The following is a 25,970-nucleotide window of genomic DNA, read 5'->3' as shown; positions in this document are numbered from 1 at the left end:
AAATTTAAGAGGAAGAGAGAGAGAGTGGGTTCGGCCAAAGATAGAGAGAGAGAAGGCTCAGTTTTTTCTGAATCAGAAGTGTCAGAAAAAGTGTAGAAATTTTAGTGTAATTTTCCTGAAGCCTTCACTATCTATTTGTAGCATTCCACTAGGGTTAGGTTTGAATTATTTGGCATTAAAATAATGAAAATATCAGTTTAAATTTCCTACAAAAGTGGCAGGCCCTATACTAGTGGATTTGGGCCTCACTTTTTGCAATTTTGCAGTTTTACCTTTTCTGCATCTGATTTTCTCAAAAATGCCAATTTTCTAATTCAACCATTTAAATGCCAATTATAACTATTTAATAACTATAAATAATTATTAAATAATATTGTCATTTATCATATTTATTAATTGAACCATACAAAGTATCATAATTAACAAATATGCCCCTATAAACTCTTTCTTTACAATTTCGCCCTTACTTAGTGAAGAATTCACAAATAGACATAGTCTAATTTGAGAATTATAATTGATTAATCAAAACCAATTATATGAGTCTTACAAGCAATATTATCTCAACTAGTGCGGGGACCATCGGTCTATATAACCGAGCTTCCAATAAGAAGATCAAGAATTTAACACTAAAATTCACTAACTTATTAATTCTTCGTTGAATCCACGCATAGAACTTAGAATTGCACTCTCAGTATATAGAATGCTCTATATGTTCCACCATGTAGACACATCATTAGTTATCCATTGTTATAATCCTAATTTGATCAATGATCCTCTATATGAATGATCTACACTGTAAAGGGATTAAATTACCGTTACACCGTACAATGTATTTATTCCTTAAAACACTTGACCCTGTATAAATGATATTTCAGCTTATGTGAAATGAGTACTCCACCATTTATGTTCGTTTGGTGAAGCTCGAAGGAGATCATCCTTTGCTTACTATTCGCCAGATAAAAGCTATAGATTCCATGTTTATGCTAGCGCTCCCACTCAATTGCACTACCGTGTTCCCAAAATGTACGTATCACCCTGACCTAGAAGTAGGCTTAATTAACAAATCAAAGAACACGAATAGCCTTTCAAGATTGAGCCTAATCATAACAGGATTAAGAACATTTGATCTAGGATCAACTTGGCGATATTGACTTGAATAGATTTGCAAGTCAAGTATGGTCGCCACCATTAGGGTGATCCATACCATACAAAACACTTACAAACTACTTATCATGCGAGGTTAAACGGTGCGAAATTGCTAATGAACGTTCCTCCATTAGGGAGGATTACTCACTAAAACAAACGCGGTGTAAAACCCACAATGGAGATCGAATATCTTAATAATAAAGCTCATTATTTAAAAAGAGTTGTATTTTCTTTGATACTCTTTATTTATTCTATTTATTTTAAATATATATTTATTTAATTAAAATTTCCAATTTAGAATGAAAAATTCTAAATATAAATTTTAATTTAATATTTATAAATTTTACTTAGATGGATAAGAAAATAACACGAATTATTTCCATCTTAGTAATAATTTCCAATAAATATTTAGAAAAATATTCATTTTAAGTTGTTACAAAATTAATTTAAATTAATTTACAACTCAAATTTAATTTTCTATAAATATATATTGCATTTCGAAAAATTAAAGTATTCAAGGATACAATTTTCGAAAATGCATGTTAAAATAAAAAATTAATCATGGAAACATTATTCTAATTTAATGTTGGCCCAAAATTAATTAATAAAATTAATTTACAACAAAAAATATAATTTTCCTATTTAATTAAATATATAATAAAAAATTTCAAATATTTAAGTATGATGATGAAAATCAACTTAAATATTAATTTTCTATTTAATTAAATACACTAGAAAAATACTTCAAGCAAAAATATCATCTATCTAGATTTTTCTTTGACTAATTAATTCAATTTCTAATAATATACTATAATTCAACTATTTTAAATTAATCAATTAAGGAAAAATCATTGATTTAAGTTGATCCAAAATTAAAATAAATAATTTACAACTTTAATCTATTTTTCAAATAAAATTCAAAATTCCAGCATTTAAGAAATGCAATTTTGAAATTAGATTAATAAAATAAAGAAAAAAATATATTTTAAAAAGTATTTAAATTTAGTTGAAAAAATAAATTTCAACTAAAAATAATTTTCTATTTAATTAAGTGTCATGAAAAAGATATATTTAAGTATCATGATGAAAATCCACTTAGATATTTAATTTTCAAATTAATTAAATGTATTAAATTCAAGAAATAAATAATTAAGTGTAGAGAACGCTTAATTATTAATCTCTAGTTTAATACTAGGAAAAAATATACTTAAAATAAATTGTACCAAAATTAATTATTTAAATAATTAATTTCACAATGTATAATATTTTCCTATTTAATATTAGAAATAATAGGTAGTCTAGAAATAACTATCTAGAAAATATCTTATTTGACTAAGTATCTTTTCCACAAAATTTGAAAAAATATCTAATTTAAGTTGTATTAGAAAAAATCTAGAACTTAAATATTTTCAAATTTAAATTTAATTAAATATCAAAAATTAAGTTGTAACCACTTAATTTGAAAATATTCCATTTTAAGTTAATATTCGAAAAGATATTAACTTAAAAAAAATATCTAAAATATTTAATTTAAATTAATATTCGAAAAGATATTAACTTAAAAAAATATCTAAAGAATCTTAATAACCAATGCCTAAAATGCCTCAACTTAATTTTGAAATTTGAAATTCAAAAGATATTCAGATTTAAGTTGGTTAGTTGTAGATAACTAAATATCAACTTAAATAGGAATATTTAATGAAAAATTGAAATTAAGCTCCAGAAAGAATCTAGATGATTATAATTCTATATTTAATTAAATACAAGAAAATACATATAGTTTAGCTTAGAATAAAAAATTCTTTAAACTATAATTTTCTTAAATTAATTTCAAAATAAATGAAATTAATTATGTTGCTAATCAATTTTATTAGGTTAAACTAGTTTAATTAACCTAGTACAGTTATTCAAATCAGGCAAATGGGCCTTCACAATTAGGGTAGTTCATGTGAGGGGGTGCTGGGTTCAGTATGTCGTACCCACTACTATGACTCCCAACTCTCACACAAGGCCCAAAAGAGAGGAATTTAACCTTAATAAGAACAACTGTTATTAATTGAATAGGCCCAAAAACTAAATGGGCCTAAATAAATTCTATCAAGAACTATGATAATTTATTTTAGCAACAACAACCTATATGCATCTATAATAAAATTAAACACATAGGCTCACACAGGCACACTTTGGATGGGTCCTATCATGTTGCTAGGTCATACACAGATGAAAGAAGATTGTAAATATACCTGTTATACATTATTTACTTGACCAAGGGAGCCATCAGATCATTAGATCTGGCAAAAGGTAACCATGACTATTTGCAATCAAGTAATAATAGGTTTTTGAAAAATTACAAACAAGCTAAAACACATACTCCAGCAACAAGGTTAGCTAGATAGTTGGATGTAGGATTTATTTAATTTTAAATTAAATAATTAATTTCGAAATAATTAATTAAATAAATAAAATATTTATTTTCGAAAAATTAAAAAAAATTCGAAAATTTAAAAAAAAAAATTAAATTTAAAATTAAACCTACAATTTTGAAAAATTAGGTTTCAACCAACCTAAATATCATTTCAAAATTTGCTAACTACTTTTAAAATTTAAATGTTATTTTATAAATAAAAATTAAATAAAAAATTAGAAAAGATAAATGATTATCTTTTTCAGATTTTAAATGTAATTTAAATAAATAAAATAACAAAATTTAAAAGTTAGCAAAATATCTTATATCTATTTAAAATTACATGATTATAGTTATCTTATTTTAAATTTAAATAAGGTCAAATTATTTAAAAAAAGATTTAATTTAAAAAATTTAAAATCTGACCTTAAATTTAAAAATAAGATAAGATATAATCAAATCTAAAAATAAGATAGATAATTAAGCAAAAAGATAGATACTAACTATTTTCAAATACAAATTACACTAATATCTTGAATTAAATTTAAAAAATATTAAATTAATTCAAAATGATAATTAGAATTGAATTAGGAATAGTAATAGTATAAATACAGAACTACACAAAAAATCGGAAGTTAATTCCATGAAAAAGCATGAAAAAACGAAGAAAAACGAAAAAAATTGTGAGCTGTACGGACAGTTTTCGCGATCGTAGGAAAATTTCAGCACAACTCCGTTTTTTTCGAATCGTCAAAAAATCATAACTAATTCAAATTAAATTGAAATTGAGTTCTGTAAAAAACTAACTTGCTTAATTTTTCCCATACTATCCAATAAAAATAATTCCAGAAACAGAATCGCAATTATTTTTCACGAAAATTTACATACATCAATCAATCATCAAATAACACTCAATACAACATGATACCATCTAAAAACAAACAAACAATCGTTTTAAATTCCAAAATTCTTGCAAGTAAATCAATTACCATGGCTCTAAGGCCAGTTGTTGGAATTTATTTTACCAGGATCTTAGATCTACTCACAAGTATGTTGATTAACACCCTAAATATGAACTTTCTAAAACGATGAAATAAACACATATAAGTTTTAGGAAACCTTACATTGGGTGCAGCGGAATATAATAACTCCTTCCGTTCAGATATCTAGCCCTTGATTCCTTTCTGTAGCAGAGCATTTTCAATATCTGAACCTGGATCTCTTTCTCTGAATCTTTCATGCTGAAACTCATTTTTGCTGAAAGTCTTTCTTCACGATCTTCCTCACCATGATTGAGGTATCACTTGCTGTGTGTGGGAACTACTTATACACTAAGGTAATTTCGAAATTTAAGAGGAAGAGAGAGAGAGTGGGTTCGGCCAAAGATAGGGAGAGAGAAGGCTCAGTTTTTTCTGAATCGGAAGTGTCAGAAAAAGTGTAGAAATTTTAGTGTAATTTTCCTGAAGCCTTCACTATCTATTTATAGCATTCCACTAGGGTTAGGTTTAAATTATTAAAATAATGAAAATATCAGTTTAAATTTCCTACAAAAGTGGCAGGCCCTATACTAGTTGATTTGGGCCTCACTTTTTGCAATTTTGCAGTTTTACCTTTTCTGCATCTGATTTTCTCAAAAACGCCAATTTTCTAATTCAACCATTTAAATGCCAATTCTAACTATTTAATAACTATAAATAATTATTAAATAATATTATCATTTATCATATTTATTAATTGAACCATACAAAGTATCATAATTAACAAATATGCCCCTATAAACTCTTTCTTTACAATTTCGCCCTTACTTAGTGAAAAATTCACAAATAGACATAGTCTAATTTGAGAACTATAATTGATTAATCAAAACCAATTATATGAGTCTTACAAGCAATATTATCTCAACTAGTGCGGGGACCATGGGTCTATATAACCGAGCTTCCAATAAGTAGATCAAGAATTTAGCACTAAAATTCACTAACTTATTAATTCTTCGTTGAATCCACGTATAGAACTTAGAATTGCACTCTCAGTATATAGAATGCTCTATATCTTCCACCATATAGACACATAATTAGTTATCAATTGTTATAATCCTAATTTGATCAATGATCCTCTATATGAATGATCTACACTGTAAAGGAATTAAATTACCGTTACACCCTACAATGTATTTATTCCTTAAAACACTTGACCCCGTATAAATGATATTTCCGCTTATGTGAAATGAGTACTCCACCATTTATGTTCGTTTGGTCAAGCTCGAAGGAGATCATCCTTTGCTTACTATTCGCCAGATAGAAGCTATAGATTCCATGTTTATGCTAGCGCTCCCACTCAATTGCACTACCGTGTTCCCAAAATGTACATATCACCCTGACCTAAAAGTAGGCTTAACTAACAAATCAAAGAACACGAATAGCCTTTCAAGATTGAGCCTAATCATAACAGGATTAAGAAAATTTGATCTAGGATCAACTTGGCGATATTGACTTGAATAGATTTTACGGTAAGTTTAATTAAATCTAAATCAAAGTTCAATATCGGTCCCTTCCGATGCATACTCCATCCATCCAACCTGAGCTTTACTTTAACCAATGCTCTGGAAAGAACATAGCATTTCTCCAAATGCAAGTAAACTCTTGTTGTAGATTATCATATCAGTAAAACCCTATGTCTGATAAATCTAGGAAACTTTATTCACATAGTCATGTTTACTTTCCAATGTGTTGACGGCACAATAAACAGGATCAAGTATGTGAAAAGGGTTTCAGATGAATTTATACATTATGTACATATAATCATGAAATAAATCATGTGAACCATGCAGCATTAAATGTTATTTCTGATCTATATTAATAAGTAAATCTGATTATATTGAAATGAGTTTTATTTAGGACATAAAACCCAACACATCGGGCGAAAATTTCCAACCACTACAAGAAAAGGGACCTTTTATCCCACTTTTTTAGTTAACAAAAATAAAAAATGGGATAAAAGATATATTGAGACCTTTCATCCCACTTTTAGATTTGGCGCCTCAAATATGCAGCAAAAATTTTTTTAGACAAGGGCCCTGTTTGGTAGAACGTTTAAAAAAAATATCAAAGGTAAAAACATAAGTTAAAGATTCAATTTTTATGGATTAGCCAAACAGAGATTAATGTTTTAGTGGAATACTTTTTATCCCGATTCTTAGTTAAAAACCGGGATAAAAGGGTTTAGTGTGAAACCCTTTTATCCCGGTTTTTAACTTAAAACCGGGATTAAAAGTGTCCCACTTAAAACGTGTACAGGTCACCTACCAGCTTCTCTGAACGACTCGACCATTCGACTAACCAGAGAAACCCTCGCCCAAAATACCAGCTGCTATGAACGACTTGACCATTCGACTAACCTGAGAAACCCTCGCCCAAAATATACCCAGAAACCTCGCCCAAAATACCTAGAAACCTCGCCCAAACCCCCCATTCTGAGAGTCGATCCCCCAAAATACCCAAACAACAGACGGGGATGGTTAATCGATTAACGGTATGATTTTTTCTTATTATTTTCTTCTATTTTAGAATTTTTTCTACCATTTTTTTTTCTGCTAAGCAAGTAGCAAATATATTAGTTTTATCTATTTATTTGGTTTGTGAATCAATAGATTTCATCAAATATTAATGATGATAGTCTAACAAAGAGAAAAACCTTGATTCAACAAAGAAAGAAAAGAAAAAAAAAATAGAGGGATTATACGGTATTTTAAGAAAAAAAAATCTGGGAGTTTTTTTTTTTTGGTTGATAATGTCTTTTAGTTTAGGGATTATTTATTATGTATCATTTTTTACCTTTCTTGTTCTTAAAGGTTTAATTTTTATAATATTTAAGTGTGTTATTGATAGATTTTTTTATGAAATTGTAGAAATTTTTACTATGACAAAAAAAAAAAACATTTATGTATATATACTTAGCTTGGAACTTTTGAGTTATAGATAGTAATTTTAATAGTGTTGACAATAGAATGGTAATTGAAATAGCTAGTAATATAATGAGTTATAGAGTTTTAGTTAGAAATTTTTAATACTTAGTAAGAAACAATATTCATGAACAAAAATTATTAATTAGGTGTTTGGTAGTTCATTGTAATGTAATAGAAATGGTAATAGGAATAGTAATGTAATGTAATAAGAATATATAGTAAGAATAAATTAATTGTAGTGCTAAATAATGTGTAATTATATAAGTATGTAGTCACTAGCTAGTTATATATTTATTATTGGTTACTTGTTACTATTCTCACTTAATTTTAATTTGATCTTTTTTTTCTATTGCATTGTAGGTTGTTGATTGTTATTAGAAAATGAATCAAAATATTGGTGATCATTGATTGCTAGCTAAAGGTACATTATTGACCAACAAATTTTTACTAATTATAAAGCTATTAGAGGAGTTTGAATATGTTAGATATTCATCTGTAGTGAAGTAGGTTCTGCGATATAAATGTACTGCGGTCGGATGGGTGGCATTATTATATTGTTAAATGCTATTTTGATTATTTTTTCTTGTTATCTGATTTACTTGCGTGTATTGTTAGATAGTTATTAAATTGGGAAATGTTGTAGAAATAGGAGAAACTCTGGCCAATTTTTTTTAGGATTACACCAAAAAATAGATTTAATAACATTTGAAAATGTTAGTATTACTTAGAAGTATTCTATTCTCTTTAGTCTTCTTTTGCTATTTACAAATGTATTGAGGGTTAATTGGGGTTGAAATTTTCTTTAACTGATGGAAATGGTTAGGGAATTAGGCTAGTTACAAATGTATATATTATTTTATTTTTAAAAAAATTATTTATTAATACTTATAATAATTAATTTATTTTTTAGTGATATTTAAAACAATAAATATTTTAGTCACATTTTTATTAGTGTTAGTAAAACTTGATGATGGTAAATTAGTGACATTTTCTATTAAGTGTTACTAAGTTATATTTATAATGGCATTTTCACATAAATATTACTTATTTTCTTTAAAGTGACACTTTTGATGGAATGTAACTAAAATAGTGCTATGCTCACAATTTTTAACAAATGTTATTTATTCAAATGTCTAATTGTATATTTTGGTGTAGTGACATATTTTTTAATATTTAATTACTAAACGTGCTTAGGATTTTTCTAGCAAGTTTAAAGTTTTTTATTTCAATCTTGTTTGTTAGGAATTTTATTTTTATTTTTAAAATGGATAAGTCATGGATGGAAGAGAAGAGACAAACCCCACAATTCGTTGAAGGATTTAATAACTTTTTAGAGTTTGCCCTAAAGAATTGTAGCGATCCTAAAAAATTCAGTGTCCTTGTATCGATTGTGGTAATATATCAAAAGGAAATATTACCATGTTAAAGAATCATGTATTTTGTCGTGGAATCCATAAAAGTTATACTAAATGGTATTGGCATGGGGAATCGATGATGGGTGACCCATATCCGTTAGGTAGGCGAGGGTTCGATGATCATTTTGAAAATAATGATTGTGATGATCATCCTACAGAATTTCTTGATGATGCTCAAGAAGAGTTTATTCACAATCCTGAAAAATTTGATATCATGGTTAGAGATGCAGATAGGTCGTTATTTGGTGGCTGTGAAAAATGACGACTATCAACCATGGTAAAATTTTATAACATAGAAACAGAGAATGGAGTAAGCGATAAGTGTTTCAGTCAATTTCTATCTGCTTTTCAAGAGATTCTACCAATGGAAAATTGTTTTCCGGAGTCGCCGTATGAGGTGAAGAAAACTTTAAGTTCGATAGGGTTGAAGTATGAGAAGATTCATGCATGTCCAAATGATTGCATTTTGTATCGTAAAGAGTTTGCCCACATCGACACTTGTCCGGAATGTGGTTTGCCACGGTACAAGCCGAACAAGAGTAAGGAGTTTGAATATATCATATAGTCATATATTATGTTAGAGGAGTTTTAATATCTTAGATATTCATCCGTAGTGAAGTAGGTTCTGGGTTTGATTGACTGTGTGGAGATATAAGGAAAAACTCTACCCATTTGTTGTATTGCTATGCCCTTAAAAAAATTTCGGGAATGTTATGGAAATAAGGGAAACTCTGCCCATTTTTTTAGGACTCTATTTGATTTTTTTTTCTTTTTTTAAACAGATGCATTTGGGAAAATTTAAATCAAAGACAAAAAGAGTTATACAAGTTGTATGATGTCGAGCTTCTTAGTTATAACAATGAGCAGGACAAGGTGGTAGCCATCAATCAATTATCAATTTGTTTAAACACTATGACTCATGTAGGACAATATTATTTTATACCATGGAACATAGGGTAAGAATCACACATCTATTTCACTTTCCCTATAATATTTATTTTTATATTAATATAACATTGTTACTTTTTTCAGCAAGCATTGGGTGTTGATTATAGCAATGACATCGGGAAGAGTTGTATTCTTAAACCCGCTCAAATCTAAAATTCCGTCAGACATTGCTCAGATGATAAAGGCTTAAATTTAGAACTTTAAGTTATTCATTCTAATATAATCATCAATTAATAAATTCTAAATGCTTAACTTATATTTTTTTTAATGTCTTTAACAGTGCATATGCAAATATTAGTTCAAATGCTATTGTATTTGGCGCAAATGGACCGGAGATATGGACCTTTGCTTGTCCAAAGCAACCATACAATTACGAATGTGGTTACTATGTACTAACTTACATTCGTCATATGCTTCAACATTCAAATCCTATTACAGCCATAAAAGCGAAAGTAAGTATATACTCATTTTTACTATAAATACAAACATATAAAAGTACTATCTTCTTAATTAGTTTTATTTTTTTAATTTGACAGTTTGGCGGCCTATCACAATATTCTGAGGACGATCATCTCTTACCGCTTCGACAACAGTGGTTAAGTCAATTGCTTCCCTTCATATATAAAATTTAACTAGTAGTCTTTTATTGTATTTTTTTAGAAAATATGTAGTATTTAATTTCGAGATTTATGCATACTATGTAAAGTGTTATATAGAATTGAACTTACAAATTATTATTGTTGTTATTAAAAATGATATTAATCATTTATTTTTAATTAAGTTTTTTTATACATACTCTATATAATTATAAAAATAAAAATTATATTTATTATTATTGAAAAAAAATAAATGAAATGAAATGTAATAAAATTAAAAGAAAAAAAAATAAAAAACCTATACATTTCAAAAGGTGACTTTTTATAAAAAAAAAAAAAAATAGTGGGATAAAATGCACCCTTTTATCCCTGTTTTTTCATAAAAAAGTGGGATAAAAGGGTACATTTTATGCAAAAGTGGGATAAAAAGTACCCTTTTATTCCACTTTTGTCTTAAAACTGGGATAAAAGGGAAATTGGGATAAAAAGTACCCCTTTGATCCCAGTTTTTTAAATACCTTTTATCCCACTGGCATACATCCCAGTTTTCATATTAGCGAAAACCGGGATAAAAAGCCTTAAAAACCGGGATAAAAGGCCTTTCCTTGTAGTAGTGAACCCTCTCTTTAGGTTCATCATACAGATTTTTTCACAAACCCATAGATGGAGAATAAGGTGAATCAAACCATAAGAGGAAAAGCGAGGTCCGCCTGCAATCACGACACGAGTGACTCAAGAGAGCATCTGAACTTGAAGAAGCCTGGCCTTCGTCAACGACTCAGTCCAAGGAAAAAGAATTCACTTCATTTGCGAATAAACGAGTTCGAGAGTAAGTTCAGGAGGCATCAGTCACGAAACCCAGGAGACAACCAGGGCACGATACTGTTGGAAAACTTTATTCGGAAGCCTAAGGATCAAAGAGAAAAGACGATTCCAAAAGGCTGCCCAAGGATAAGAAACCCAACAAGTATATCCCTCTTTATGATGAATATACCGAGCTCGATGAAACTCGGGAAAATATCTACCTCGCACATGTACAGGAAGTCATTTTTAGCGAGCCAAAACCTATGAAACATGCGAGGCGTAAAAGGGATCCAACTAAACGGTGTGAATATCATGAAGATATTGGTCATACCACAAAAGAGTGTTGTCAGCTGAAAGATGAGATAGAAGGTCTCATATCACAAGGATACTTTCAACAATACATAAAGGGACAGAGCAATGTCAATGATCAGCTCGATCTGCCCAACAACTCGAGTGACCCGAGATTATAACCCTCCTCTGGAAGAGGAAGGGACACCTCGGTTATCTCAAAAGGGAGTGAGTCACAAGAATACAAGGGGCAGTTAGCCCGGTAAAGAAATTGTGTACAAGAATTGTGACATGAATAGATATCGACTCACTATGGTTGCCATATCAAACTGCCGCGTGGAAAGCTGGACGTTAACCAGTAGCAGTCAAAGACAAAACTATAACAAAGATTACTTTACCTGAAACCCCAGGATATATCAGGGAGTGACCCTGGATATTGAAACAATTGTGTGAGTATCTTAGGGATTGACCCTGAACATCAAAACTTTTTTTATCAAAACCAGATGCTCCTGAAAGATTGATAAAATAAGCAATTGAACTGGGAAAGTTCTTTTGATATTAATGATTGTAAACCACATTACTGATGGAATATTTTGAATCTCAGTTGTGAATACAATAATCATTTCTTTTAAACAAGTAATTATAAAGCGTAAACTCTTTAAAATTACATGAGGGGAATATATGTGTGATTAACAGAAATTGATCTGGAAATACATTATACAATGCAAACCCATCGTTTAAAAAAAATAAATTTTTTTGAAAACTTTTTAAAAGGGTCTCGACCAAAATTTTTTTACGAAAGAGGGGTAAAACTATTATAACTCTTTGACTGAACCTTTTTTGACGGAAGAGGGGTCGAATCGTTATAACACCTTGATCAAACCATTCTGACGAGAAAGGGATCAAACAACTATATTTTTTATTCATAATCTATCTGACGAGAAAGGAAAATTGAAAGTTATGATTAGCGCATAAAGCTGAATACTAACGGCTCGCGCTAACGGTAACTATTAAACGAGACATCCAAATGTCTTGAAAAAAATACTTAAACCCAACACGTGGGTAGAAATTTAATTACTCATGTAAGCAATGAAAATATATACTAAATGACAAGTTCATTAAAAATATATTTGAATTTTCTTAAAATAAGGTCATTTCTGATGATCGCGAGGTGGAATCGATGATGACTCACAGATTGAGGAACAGGCAGATAAGTTGCTCGCACGTAAAGTAGGAAATTAAGTACTTAAAGTTGGAGGAAAATACAAGCAATGGAAACCCCTAATAAACTTTATGCATGTGATTGTTTATATTGTGAATAAAACGCAAGCAAACATTCGCATATTAAAGTTTAAACTTAAAAGTACTAGGCATAAAAAAGCAAAGTTGGCCATCCAACCTTACAAATCTGTCTTTACTAAACATAAAAAGGTGCTACCAGGGGAAAACCATTGTCTCGGCCAAAGGCCATTTGCTAAAAGAGAAAAGGGGAGATAAATAAAAACCAAGTCTACATGCTTCGAGACTTGGACAAGTCTTCTTCTTCTTCCTCCTCAACCTCGCCATCTTATTCCTCCAACCTGGTCTTCTCGCAAAGAGCTAAAGTTTTCTCTTCCTTCTCCTCCAAAAAGCCAGTATCCATATTAGGGTTCCAAAGCCAGGCGCGATATACAGTGCAAAAACAAACTTTATCGCACTGTTCTACGATCTCTACTTCTTTCTCAGTAAGTTTTTCAGCAACCTTCTCCTCAAACACATCAACTTGGACTTTGATGGTCTTCTCGGCCTCTTCTTTTACCTTCTCAGCTTCATTTTTTGCCTTCTTGACTTCCTTCTTTGCCTTCTCAGCTTCCTCCTTCACTTTCTCGGCTTCTTGCTTTAGGCGGATATTCTCCTATTGGGTGTTGTCTCATTGCTCACTCACAACCTTGCAATGAGATAACAATTTGTGAGCCTCGCCCTCCAAATACTCGAGCCACTCAGAGAGTTGTAGATTGAAAGCAAAAGAAGCAAAAGAAGCCTGGAGAATTACGAATAGGTAAATATAAAAGAGGTATAAATGAATAACATAATTATAATAACAAAGCCAACGTACCATGAAGTGACAGTCCAAGCTCCTTGAAAGCATCTCTTTTGGATTCTTAAGATTGAGAAAATCCCAATCAGGGGAAAGAAGAGTTTGAAGTTTGCGCCAACAGGTGACTCCATATGCTTGGGAAAATTTAGATCCAACCTCCCCTGCTGCGACAAACAAGGTCTCAATGGCCTTGCTCGAAGAGGCGGTAGCGAGAGTTGCCTCAAGGTGAGGAGCATTGACGTCGGAGACAATTGGAGGAGGAACTTGTTCTTGGAGCTCGTTGTCAGAGACTGTTGGGTTTTGTGCCCTAAATAAAATCCATTACAATCTGATTAGTTATCAATTTAAAATTTTGAAGTGATTTATGATTACATGTATGTTACATGTTTATGGTTTAATATATATATTTAATATATGCACAAAATTAGTTAAATCCAGAACATATAGTCATTCACAATTACAACATTGTCAATACAGTGAAATGTGATTGTGATTATATGATTCAAAAGACTTAGTCCCTGTTCATCCGTATTTTGGATTTACACTGATGTGATAATCAGCGATAAATTATACTTACACTTGGAGTAAGTGTTATGTTCTTTCCAGAACATTGGTAAAGTATACTAGTTTCGAATGTATGGAGTATACATTGGACTGGACCGATATTGAACATAGATAAGATATTATAAACTTACCGTTGTATCTTTCCAAGTCAATATCAGAAGTTGATCTTAGATTGAGAGAATCTAAATCCTGATATGCTCAGGCTCAATCTCAGGAGTGCTATTCATGTTCTTTGATTTATTAGTTAAGCTTACTTTTGGGTCAGGGTGATACGTATATTTTGGGAACATGATAGCATAACTGAGTGGGAGCGCTGAACATAAATATGGAATCTATAGCTTCTACTGGTGTATAGAAGTCAAGTGATGATTCCCTTCGAGCTTAGTTAAATAGAAGTAAATGGATGAGCTCTTGTTTCAGTGACTATATATTAGATCACTAAAACATCATTTACAGGTAACTAAGTGTTTTAAGGGGCAAAATAAGTTGAGGGGTGTAAACGGTAAATTTGTCCCATCTCGATGTAAATCATCTATATAGAGGATCTTTTAATCACATTAATATTATAACAATGGTTAAATGAGATGGCATATGTATATCGTGAAACATATAGTATGCTCTATATAAGTCTGATAGTGCAATTCCAAGTTCTAAGAGTGGATTCAACAAGGAATTAATAAGTTAGGGATTTACTTGGTAAATCGGTTCAACTTATTGGAAGCTCAGCAATATAGATCCATGGTCTCCATTCTAGTTGAGACTATACTGTTTGTAAGACTCTATGATTCATTTATAATTAATCAATTATAATTCTAAAAGTTAGACTATGTCTAATTTGTGAATTCTCACTGTTTAAGGATGAAATTATAAAACAATAGGGTTTCTAGGTTTAATTATTAATTGAGAAACTTTGCATGTCTAATTAATAATTATTTTGAATGACAATATTATTTAATAATCTATTTTAGTTATTAAATAATTAGTTTTGGCATTTAAATGGTTAGAATTGGAAAAATGATATTTTTGGAGAAATAGAAATAAAATTGAGGAAACTGCAAAATCCAAGTGAGGCCCATAACACACCATGGCCGGCCACTCCCTTTGCATGTTTCCCAATTATTATTTTCAATTTTAATTGCCATGTAATTGCTAATCAAAGCCTAGCAATAATAGGAAAGTGGTGGATCACACTAAATAAGGCAGTTAATCAATTACACAGTAAAAGATGAAACTGCTTATTTGGAAGGTTGAGCTCTTCCCGTTTCCTATATATAGCCGCCCCCTCTCTCTACTCTTGGCATGCTTTTGATTGCTCTTTGTATGCAATCACTATACACGAAATTAAGAGAGAAAATAAGAGAGAAATTTCGAACCCTTGTGAGAGAGAAGTGCCCACACACATCATTCAGTACCTCAATCATAGTTTGGAAGACTGTGAAGGATCACATCCAACTGAAGGACATTCGGGCTCAGATCTTGATTATACTCTGCTACAGACAGGAATCAAGGGTTAGAGATCTCAGTGGAAGGAGACACTTAATTCCGCTGCCATCACTATAAGTTATTCTTAACTTTTATGTGTTTTGTTTATCGTTTTAGAAGTTCATATTTAGGTTGTTCAATCAACATACTTGTGAGTAGATCTAAGATCCTGGTAAAATTAATTCCAACAGAGACCTCTTGATCAATGGTCTCGGCCAGTGATTTCTTCTTATGGGCAGTGGGTTTCCTTTATTTCTTTGGGAGAACTACTTCAGCAGCTGTAGGGGCCCTAGGGTTGGTTGCCCTTTTCTTCCCTTTCTGGTCAATGATATCTTCATAACCCATGTCTGCAAAACAAGACAAGGCATTACAATCATTATAAAGGCCGATTAAAAAGGGAGAGGAGAATAATTTTACACCTAAGGGATTTACAAAAATCTTTAGAAGGCGAGCTATCACTAGATGAAGGGGTAGAAGGACAATAATATGCACTAAAATCCCTACAGCCTGTAATTCTGAATATATCAAAAGGCTCGATTGGCTCTAAATCCCAGCTCGCATATATGTGACCTGCCCTATCTTCAATAGTACCGTCTTGCTCGGCTATACCATAAAGTGACTCATGATAGTTAATCTGGACGTCGAATCTAGGATGCCAACTGTCAAACTTCTGAGCAATGCAGTCCATAAGAATGGAATTCCAAGTATAAAAATTAAGACAGTAGTCTTGGAAGGTAACTAATGTATTATGCTCAGCCCTAAGTACAGTAGGAGACCAGCAACATTGATTACCTCAAGATGCTCTTTCACCAGATTCCCGAGGGGCAGTGCTTTGAAGGTATTATGCTTGGGCCAAGCGATCCCAGGCCTGGTCCTCAGGTGGAACAATTATCTACTGCCAAGAAGAATACTTGGGAATCTTCTAATCACAAGAATATTCTTTATCAGGGAGAAGTCCCACCGATCGCAAGTTAACTTTGCTCAAAAGGAAGTTGCATGACCGAAAACCGTAGGGAAGAGTTAACAAGCGCCTTTGCCTACTAAGCCTCTCGGGGGTAGGAGTAGGTCTCGTCAATAGAGCTGCCAGAACAAACAAAACATTAGTAAAAAAAAAAGTTGAAAAAGGAAGACTGATGTAAACAAGTAAGAAGAGAGCAATCACTTACAAAGTTTGCGAAACGTGGTTCTGCTGATGGGGGAAAGACTAGACGTCTAGAAGAAGCTGTCCTTGAAAGAAACTTTATTTTGGAAGTCTACAATAATTTTAGGCTCGCCAAGGTGAGTATCAAGATAGATAAAGCCCACAACAGCGTTCTTTCTCGATGGAATGGCCTTAACTGAGTAGAGATACTCAATTTCTATTGGTGTCAGACACTCCCAATTCAAAATTTTGTACAGAACTTTCAAAGTAGCGAGAATCCTCAAGGAGATGGGAGTCAGCTAGAATGGGGAAACTCCAATGTGGTTTATATAATCTTTGAAGTAGTCCCGAAAAGGAAGGATGGCCCCTACACTGATGTGCTCGAGGCTCCACGCACCTATACTAGTCGAGCCACTAGTACTAGTCTCACCATCGATCCCCGGAACACTACTTGTAAAATGCACAGGGGGTAGCAGATAAACTCAACCTCTCACACTGATCTAACTTGGCATGATTGCCCAAGTTCAATTTCGCAGGTCTTCAGCACCTCGACCGTGTAGCCTGAGATAGATCGCACCTTCGATTCTATCAACTCAGCCTCAAAGGTCACATTAGGATCCTAAGGAATTTTTGATGTACGTGGCTTGGGAGGCATAATTTCAAAATCCAAGTCACCTGGTTCTAAAGAAATTGTGACGTTGAGTAAAAACAAAGGCTTTGCTATAAGAATAAAGGACACGCTGGGAGGTTCTAGCCAGGCTGCTTCTCGCAATAATCGGCGTTTGCCTTTGGATATTTCTTTCAAGAAATGCCTATAGCGACTACCAATATCTTCCTGCTGGGTTTTTACTACGTGTTCCCTAATCCTAGCATCATTCAACTCTAATTTGGAGGTAGGTTTTGAAGGGTTGGTTTTATACAGGATGGCTGATTCTGTAGGGAACTCCAACTCTAAGACTTCTGGACGATAAAATCCTAAACCAGAGTGGGACATTATTGCAAGCAAAAGTAGTCCTAGTCCTTGGAGAGAATTTTATCAAACTAGAAGGTAATGAGTTGGAGATGTTAAAACAACCTACATATTGCCTGAACCCTGGTATGAACAGTTTAAACCCTAAGAAACTACCAAAACCAGATGAGATGATAACGATACAAACAAATTAAGTAACTAATCCACACAATGTAACAAACATGAGAAAGAAGAAAGCAGCTTACAGTTTGAAGTTAGGGCTTGGGGCAATGCCTGGTAATTTCGTCCGCAAATCTTCGAAAGAAGAAAGGATCGCTTTGAGAGGATGAAGTCAAAGGAAACTCGCAGGAAAAAGGTTAAGGACAGAGATGGAATGAAAATTCTTGGATAAAATTAATGGTGATCCTTGATGAAGAAGTTTAAGGTTTTTCTCAGACTTTTTGAAATGGAGAAAATGAGGCAAAGGTGACTCCTTTTTTCTAATTTTATACCCGTGATAGTGGCTTCGTTAGATCAGAAATAGATTTGATCCTATGGACATGATTCAAAGCAGAAGTGGAAAAGATGGTCATTTAATTCTAATGTACCTCGAAACTACACAACTTCCGAAATTGGAGGATATGCGTCTTTCAAAAAGAGGAACATAACAGAAATACCCTTTCTAATCATTAAAAAGCTCTTTTAAATTAAAAGAACTTTTTAAGGGGCAATTGTTATACCTGAAATTTGGTAAGCACATTAGAGGAAGACATGTGTCAAGCTGGGAAGAACAAAGAACTTAAACACGCAAACAAAAGTACAATTAGCATGGAACAACTTTTTAGAAACATAATTCGCAAAGTATGTTTACAAGTCGGCTGGCTGCATAGCCTTCTGTAAGACAGAAACGTATGATCTGCTAACTTATGTATCGATGAGAAACCATACGAGGTTAGTGTGCATGAGGAGGCTTTAATCTCACTGCCTGAAAGAGAATCAATAATGATAAAAACACTTAGCGTATATTTCACAATGTACAAATTAAGTGTAGATAGTCAGGCGAGTCAAGATAACAAACAGCGAGGTATTTATCTCGGTAGAAGGTGGCATGCATGCGAGAAAAATCATCTCGACACCAAAAAATATGGTTATCAAAGTCAAAATAATATTAGTCTCGGGAAGACAGATGACGAGCAACTTCTCCTCATCATAGATAACTTGGTTCCATTCCCAGCGAGGCACCCCTAAGAGATAAGGCTTACTGTATACCCTTAAATGTGGGTTCATTTCCGCCCAATAAAAGTGGGATACTCATAGCTGTGTAAATTACCTCATTTACTTAGCTTGATTTATAATCGAATCCCGTTATTTGAGGGAATAATTGTTGTAACAATTGCAGTCAACTTTTGTAATTTACAAACAACTATGTAATTATAAATAGTGGCTGACAAGATCAAGAAAAAGGAGGGGGACAAAAGAACTCATACAAGAGAGTTCCTAAAAGTAGTAACAATTAGAAATCTGAATATGATTGACTTGTGGGCTATGTAGAATTTTAACTGCAAAACCATGTAAAAAACCCTGTGTTCATACATTATTTTTCTATAACTTTTATTCAATCTATGTGAGATTAATATTCTGAGGCTCAATTTTAGTTAACGAAAATCTACGTTAACATCTTCTATTGATAACAAATAAGATTGTATTGAAATGGGTTTTATTTAAGTAGTTTTTGATGCTTAGTGTTGTGTTGAGCAAGGTTTGAGTTTTAGAACTCAAACTTTGCTCTTCAATGGTGATTTATGTTTCAGTGGGTGTTATAGGTTTCATTACTTGAATTATGTTTGTTGGGGCTTTATTAGGTGGTTTAGAAGGTTTGGTTTCATTTGGGGTAAATTTGTATTGTTTTTGGTATTTTTTGGGGTCAGTTTTGTTCAGTGGAACAGGTGAACCAGTTCCCCTCAGGTAGATTTTGAAACACGGTTACCGGTTGGGAACTAGTCTACCGGTTGGGGCATTTTAGGGCACCTTAGATTTTCTCGTTTTTGCGATATTTAGGGTATTTCCATGTTATCCATCGATAGGGAAACTTTTAGTTTTGATTTTAAGCCCCCAAAAAATGATTTAGTGTGTCACTCCTCTTTTGCAAATATTGTGACTTAGGGGCTTATAAATCGTCGAGCAACTGTTCTACTCAGGTTGACCGACACACCTTAATTCGGAAGCTAGGCAAGATTAGTATAATGATATGCATATGTGATTACATGTTTAGCGTGCATGTTTATTAAGCCTGTTAGATTACATCGATAGCGATATCAATATACGTAGAGTTGTATTGGATACTGATATATGTATGTTTGGCTCAAGTACTAATTAACACTATCACATCGGTACGACTAGGGTATGACTGGAATACCGCGTATAGGCTCATAGTATGGTCAATAGTACTGTCGTACATTCTAGACTCAGTACCACCTATGGTGCGGGGATAGGATTAGGGTTGGGTGTATGGGTGCCTAATTATAATTCGGGTTATATTTATGATTATGATTATGCTTTTTTTACTAAATCTGTGAACTCATAGATATTCTTTGCATGTGTAGGTAAGGGCAAAGCTAAAGTTGAGCAGCCGTGAGAGCGAGCAGATGAAGGTTGTACATGTTGGGGCGGTTACACCTAGAGAATACGATCTTTGGGATAGTTGTGTTAGGTTTTGTGCCCTAAATAAAACCCATATTAATATAATCAAATTTACTAATTAATAAAAATCAGAAATCATTTTATGTTGCATGGTTCGAATGATTTATTTCATGATTATATTTAATATATAAATTCTATTAAGTCCAAAACATATGTATTTGTTCGTGATAATAGTGTTGTCAGCATAGTAGAATATAATCATGATTATATGTTCAAAAGTTTAATTCCTTGATTTTTCAGTTCACTGGATTTAGACTGGCATGATAATCAGCGATAGGTATACTTACACCTTGGATAAGTGTTATGTCATTTCCAAGGCATTGGCAAAGTTTACCAATATCGCATATATGGGGTCTGCATTGCAAGGGATCGATATTGAACTGGGATTAGATATGATAAATTTATCGTAATATATATTCAATTCAATATCACCTAGTTGATCCTAGATCAAATGATCTTAATCCTGACATGGTTAGGTTCAATCTCAAGAGTGTTATTTGTGTTCTTTGATTTGTTAGTTAAGCCTACTTTTTGGTCTGGGTGATACGTACCTTTTGGGAACATGGTAGTACAATTAAGTGGGAGCGCTAATCAAAGATATGGAATCTATAGCTTCTATCCGGACATAGAAGTGAAACGATGATTTCGTTCGAGCTAGGCTAAATAGAGATAAATGATAGAGCGCTCATTTTACTGATTATATTAGTTCACAAAAATATCATTTATAGGAGGCCATGTGTTTTAAGGATAAAATACATTGAAAGGGTGTAATGGTAATTTTGTCCCTATGCAATGTAGATCATCTATAGAGGATCATTGATTATTGGGATTATAACAATGGATAATTAATAGCGTAGCTATATCGTGGAAAATATAGAGTGTTCTACATAACAGAGAGTGCAATTCCAAGTTCTATGGTGGATGCAATGAGGAATTAATAAGTTAGTGGATTTACTTTGTAAAATCCAGATCTGCTTTTTCGAAGCTCGGTTATATAGGCCCATGGTCCCCATACTAGTTGTAACAATACTGCTTGTAAGACTCAGTTAATTGATTTTAATTAATCAATTATAATTCTAAAATTAGACTATGTCTAGTTTATGAATTTTCACTAAGCTAGGGCTTAATTGTGAAGAGAAGAGATTCTAGGGTTTATTGTTAATTAAGAGACTTTATTAAGTCTAATTAATAAATATATTAAATGGCAATTTTATGTAATAATTAATTTTAATTGTTAAATAATTAGTTTCGGCATTTAAGTGGTTGAATTGAAAAAAATAGTATTTTTGAGAAAATAAGATAAATAGTTGAAAAAAATGGAAAAATTGCAAAGTGGGGCCCATATCGATGGCCAGCCCCTTAATGGACAATTTACCATTTCTTTTTTTATTATTTAATTGCCAAATAATTCTAACCTAACCATAGGTGGATTCCTATAAATAGATAGTGATGGCCTCAAAGGAAAAGATGATCCAAGCACTTTCCTTCAGTTAAAATTTGAGCCATCTTCTCTATACCAATTTCGAATCATCCTCTCTCTTTCTCTCTTCAATTCATACCCTATCATAGTGATTAGAGTAAATGCCCACACAAATCAAGTGGTACTCAATCATAGTGTGTAATACTATGAAGAATCCAAACACAAGGAAGGAGTTTCAGGCTCATATCTTGGTGATACGTTACTACAGAAAGGATACAAGGGTTAGAGATCTGAATGGAAGGATTCATTTAATTCCGCTGCAACCACTGTAAGGTTTCTCAAACTTTATATGTGTTTAAATTATACTGTTTTAGAAATTCATATTTAGGATGTTAAATAACATACATAGTAGTAAATCTAGATCTTGGTAAAACATATTCCAAAAACTAGCCTGAGAGCCATGGTAATGATTTACTTTCATGAAATATGGATTTAAAACGATGTTTGTGCTGATTTGGATGGTTTCATGATAGTTTATGTGCATATTTGATGATTTTACGGAAATCGCAATGTATCTTGTAAAATATTTTTTTTTTCGTTCTGGAAATTAGACAAAAAATTAATGAATTTAGGCTTTTACAGCCTCATGTGCGCACGCGGAGTATGCAATGCATACTCCCCTAGTGTAATCTTGTTTTGGTGATATCTGTTGATTCAAAAATTATTTTAAATTGAAACAAAATTCAAATTTTGGTAGAAGTTTGTGTAGAATCTGAATTTTCAATTAAAAATCTAATTATTAGAATAAAATTAATTTTTATTTATTTTTAATTAATTAAAATTAGTTTAGATATTAGTAGCCTTTGAATTTGAAAATTTAAATTTTCCACAAAAATAGCTTTATGGTTAATTTTGAAATTTTGATTATTTTATTTATTTTACTTATTTTAATGATAAGATCAGATATTACTTATTTTGCTATTAAAATTTGAATGATCTTTTTTTGATATAAAAATATTATTAATATTAGAAATAATCTAGTTTAAATTTCAAAATTCGCTAACCATATTATATTTTCATAATTTATTATTTTTGAAATATATTTTATTAAATTAAATTATAAGATTTGAAAAATGTTAGTTTTGACATTTTATCTTATTAGATATTTTTTCATTAAAATTAATTTTTGGCAAAATAACGTCAAATTTTGAAAATTTGTTAATTTAGGTTTGAATAAAAATTTTAGGGTTTCTAACCATAAAATTTTCAAACTTAGGATATCTGATTTTATTTAATTATTTTATTTAAATAAAACTGATAATATCCTAACCATAAAATATCTTATTTTCAAATTTTTTATTTTTGTAATATTTAATTTATTAAATTATAAGATTAAGAATATAATATTGGAAATATCTAAATTTTAAATTCAAGATATTATATTGTATTATCTTGTTAGATATTAAATTAATTTAAATTATTTAAATACACTTGAATATTTGAAAATTGGTTAGATATTTAAATTTAAGTTAGAATTTAGGATATTTTGGAGATTGGTTAGATTTTAAATATTTTTCAAATATTCTCTAACAACCTAAATTTTAAATTCTACATAAGATATATTTTAATATTTTAATTTTAAAATAGAAATATCTTAACCTACTTTCCAGTTATCTGTTATTTGTTTGTTTATTTATTTATTTATTCAAAAAAAATTTACAAACCTATTATTTATTTGATCTAAATTGCTATGATTAACTTGTTGAAAAATCCAATGATCTGATTTTAATTATAGTCCAATTGTCAATAGATCTTATAAATAATTTGTAACAGGTAAATTTTGCAATTTCTTTCATCTATGTAAACCTAATAACATGACAGGGCTCATCCAAATCATTTGACCTGTGTGAGCCTATGTGTTTGTTTTTGGGCTTAGATGCATATAGGAAGCCCATTTAAGTTTTATTAATTAAATGGACTAGGTTGCTAATATAAAATTTCACATAAGTAATTTTATTTAGGCCCAATTAGTATTGGGCTTATTGAAGGAATAACAATTATTTATTTAATGGTTAAATTCCTCTCCTTTGGGCCTTGTGTGAGAGTTAGGGGGTCATAGTAGTGAGTATGACATACTGAACCCAACCCTCCCTCACATGAACCACCCCAATTGTGAAGGCCCATTTGCCTTATTTCAATAATTATATTAGGTTAATTACATTAGTCTAACCTAATTAAAATTGAATTAGCAACATAATTAGCTTTAAAATATATGAAATTTATTTTTCATTGAATATTTTAAAGTTAATTTTAGAAAAACACTTAGATAATGAGATATATTCTAGATAGTTATTTCTAGTAACTAATTAGATTTTCTAATATTTAATTAATTAGGAAAATATTTTTAAGTTGAAAATTAATTATTTTTTTAATTAATTTTGGATCAACTTAAATTAGAATATTTTTTCTAGTATTAAACTAGAATTAATAATTAAGTTGATTTTATACTGAATTATTTGATTCTTTTATTTAATACATTTAATTAAATTGAAAATTAAAAATTTAAGTTGATTTTATTCTAGACACTTAAATATTAGTTAATTTTTTAGAATATTTAATCAGATAGAAAATTATATTTAAGTTGGAAATTTTAATTTCAGAACAATTTAAATTAGAATAATTTTCAAAATATATTTTATTTTATTTTATCAATCATTCTTTCAAAAAATTTCAAAATTGCATTATTTAAATGGAGTTAATTTTGAATTTTTTTTAAAAAAAATAGATTAAAGTTGAAAATTAATTTTAGATAAACTTAAATCAAATAAATTTTTCATTAATGATTGATTAAAATAAATAGACTAAAAAATGTCATATTTTAATTAGAAAATAAAGTAATTAGTTAGTAAAAATAAACATAGTTATTTTCTGTTTGCTTGAAGTATTTTTCTAGTTATATTTAATTAAATAGAAAATTAATATTTAAGTTGAATTTATTCGTGATAATTAAATATTTGGTAATTTTCTTAATATTTAATTAAATTGGAAAATTATATTTGTGTTGAAAATTAAATTATTAATTAATTTTAGACCAACATAAATTAGAATATTTTTTTTAGGATTTTATTTTTTTTATTTTAAGAAATTTCGAAAGATGTATTTAATTTTCATTACATTGAATTTTCGAATTTAGCTATATATATTTATTGAAAATTAAATTTGAGTTGAAAATTAATTTTAACTTAAATTGAATAATTTTTGAAATATTTATTGATAATTATTACTAAGATGGAAAATAATTTTATTTATTTTCAGATATATCTAAGTATAATTTTATAAATATTAAATTGAAATTTATATTTAGAACTTTCTAAATTGGTAATTTTAATTAAATAAATTTATATTTAAAATAAATATTAGATGAAAATAAACTTTAAATAATAAGTTTTATTATAAGGATATTCGTTCTCCATTTTTTTTTCTACATAGTTCTTGTTTTCGTGAGTAATCATCCCTAATGGATGAACGTTCATTAGCAATTTAACGCCGTAGAATCTCGAAAGATAAGTATTATGTGTAAGTGTTTTATTCTTAGTATGGATCACCTTAATGGTGGCGACTATTAGTAAGACTTACAAAAGTATGAAACAATGGTGGACACTCATAAGATAGAATGGCCTTGACTCTCGCCTAAACGGGACAACGCTGGATTCTCATCTTGTTGAATTAAAGGTTGCTAGAATATTTGTCATTTTACATGAGCTGACTACTCTATTCAATGGATGATGTCTTTGACTCTCACCTAAACGGGACCTTGGTATCAGTTTGTTGGAAACCTTGGAAATTATTTAGGATTGTAAGTTTTAGTATTTTCACTAGTCATTCCTATTTGCTAAATGCTTAATAATTTCTGAATTTGGTGTGAATTTATATGGAACCATGTTATTTTCTGTTATTAATTGTAGATTAATTTCACATCTTTATTGTTGGTCTAACTTGGCTTGTTATTGTTAATGGGACAAATCCTAATGAATTGTCATCCATTAGACAAACATAATAGTGTTAGATCTCGATA

This window comes from Cannabis sativa, chromosome 2, assembly GCF_029168945.1.
Source record: "Cannabis sativa cultivar Pink pepper isolate KNU-18-1 chromosome 2, ASM2916894v1, whole genome shotgun sequence".
Lineage (NCBI taxonomy): Eukaryota > Viridiplantae > Streptophyta > Magnoliopsida > Rosales > Cannabaceae > Cannabis > Cannabis sativa.
Note: the sequence above shows the minus strand (reverse complement) of the source record.